Below are 1,964 nucleotides of genomic sequence, written 5' to 3' on the forward strand. Positions count from 1 at the left end.
GGAAGGAAATAGCCAATAGTTTAAATGTGGACTGAATAGTAACTTTTCTTTGGTTATCAAGGACAAAATAACCATTTTTGTGTGGAAATTCCGGACATTATTTTTCAGAAGTCAATCCATTATCTTCCCGCCCGATAAAATTTTTAATACTGTAATTCTACAGAAATTTCTTTCGTAACTAGAGTTGCGCGGCCTCAGTAATTGTACATATTGTGTTTTTCATCAACGCTGGTTTCACTTTATGTTATAAGTATCTATGTTGCCGAGTGAAGGATATTGAGCAGACACCGTTCTGAGCTAGGTGAATTTTAATTTGCATCTTGCTTCACGAAGTGCTAGCGAAATAAATAAAAAGCCAGCCGGTGTGGCCGAGTGGTTATAGGCGCTTCAGTCTGGAACCGCGCGACCGCTACGGTCGCAAGTTCGAATCCTGCCTCGGGCATGGAAGTGTGTGATGTCCTTAGGTTAGTTAGGTTTAAGTAGATCTAAGTTCTATGGGACTGATGACCTCAGATGTTAAGCCATATGGTGCTCAGAGCCATTTGAACCAATTTGAACAAATAAAAACCCGCCACGCCGCAAACGTTCTGGACATTTCCAGCGAGTGATTTGGCCACCCATCTCGCTCGACATGAATCCCATCGAACATTTATGGGACATAATCGATACGTCAATTCGTGCGCTAAATTCTGCACCAGCAACAGTTTTGCAGTTATGGACGGCTATAGAGGGACTTCCAACGACTTGTTGAGACCGTGTCACGTAGAGTTGCTGCACTGTGCTGGGCGAAAGGAGGTCCGACACAATATTATGAGATATCCCATGACTTTTCTCACCTCAGTGTAGTTCCGCATAGCATTGGTGGTGAGCTACAAAAATATACCTTGTTCAATCTGTTGTCAGCCTGTGGGAACTGTGAGACAGGTAATGAAGGAGTGACGTCGTCGAGACATATGAGGAAGCATATGATACAATGGTGTCAGTTCCCTTCAACAAGCGACCGAGGTTTAGATTTGACGTGTAAACCCTCCAGTTGGTACTGCTTGAGCTCCTGCAGCTTTGCTTTAATTTGGTGAACGTGTTGGATCCGTAGAAGGGCATTACCCACAGGTTCATGCAGTTCACACAAAAGAGAGTAATATAACTCGTAAGTTTTCCTAAAGCCTCTCGCTCGAGCAGCACAGTATAGTGTTAATAACCGATGGAGCTTCGGCTTCGCTAAATCTAACCACCAATCCAAAAGCGAAGAATAACACATGGCAGAGAGGAGGCAACGGTCCTGCATGGCACCAGTCACATCATCCAGTGTGCTATCCATGAAGTGGGAGATATTTATCATCAATTTTGTCTGAAATAGCTGCGCAGGTTGCCGTTCAAGATCTGCAGTTGTCGCCACTGAACAGTGCTCAGAAAAGGAAACGGGGATAACGATAGCTGCAAGAATCCTACCTCATAAACAATCAGATAAATAAAACTTACAGAATGAGATCTTCACTCTGCAGCGGAGTGTGCGCTGATATGAAACTTTCTGGCAGATTAAAACTGTTTGCCGGACCGAGACTCGAACTCGGGACCTTTGCCTTTCGTGGGCAAGTGCTCTACCAACTGAGCTACCCAAGCACGACTCACGCCCCCTCTTCACAGCCTAAGTTTGGAAGGTAGGAGACGAGGTACTGGCGGAAGTAAGGCTGTGAGGAGGGGGCGTGAGTTGTGCTTGGGTAGCTCTGTTGGTAGAACACTTGCCCGCGAAAGGCAAAGGTCCCGAATTCGAGTCTCGGTCCGGCACGCAGTTTTAATCTGCCAGGAAGTTAAATAAAACTTGTCGGTACAGCTACAAGAGGTGGCTGTACAAAACGTGTATTCAACCACGGTGGGATGTTTCCACTCCAATACGTCAGACAAACGCATCGAATGAACCGACTCATTTACTACAAGAAAAAAAGTGTATGTGGAGACTGATCGCT

At 45.4% G+C, this 1,964-nt stretch overlaps 1 non-coding gene across 1 annotated transcript; it reads right to left on the reverse strand.

The window, feature by feature from the left end:
• Positions 1 to 1,546: 1,546 nt before the first annotated feature.
• Positions 1,547 to 1,621, reverse strand: Trnas-cga. Its single transcript has one exon. It is a non-coding gene; the product is annotated as a tRNA-Ser (tRNA).
• Positions 1,622 to 1,964: the final 343 nt, after the last annotated feature.

Source organism: Schistocerca americana, chromosome 5 (genome assembly GCF_021461395.2).
Source record: "Schistocerca americana isolate TAMUIC-IGC-003095 chromosome 5, iqSchAmer2.1, whole genome shotgun sequence".
NCBI classification, from domain to species: domain Eukaryota; kingdom Metazoa; phylum Arthropoda; class Insecta; order Orthoptera; family Acrididae; genus Schistocerca; species Schistocerca americana.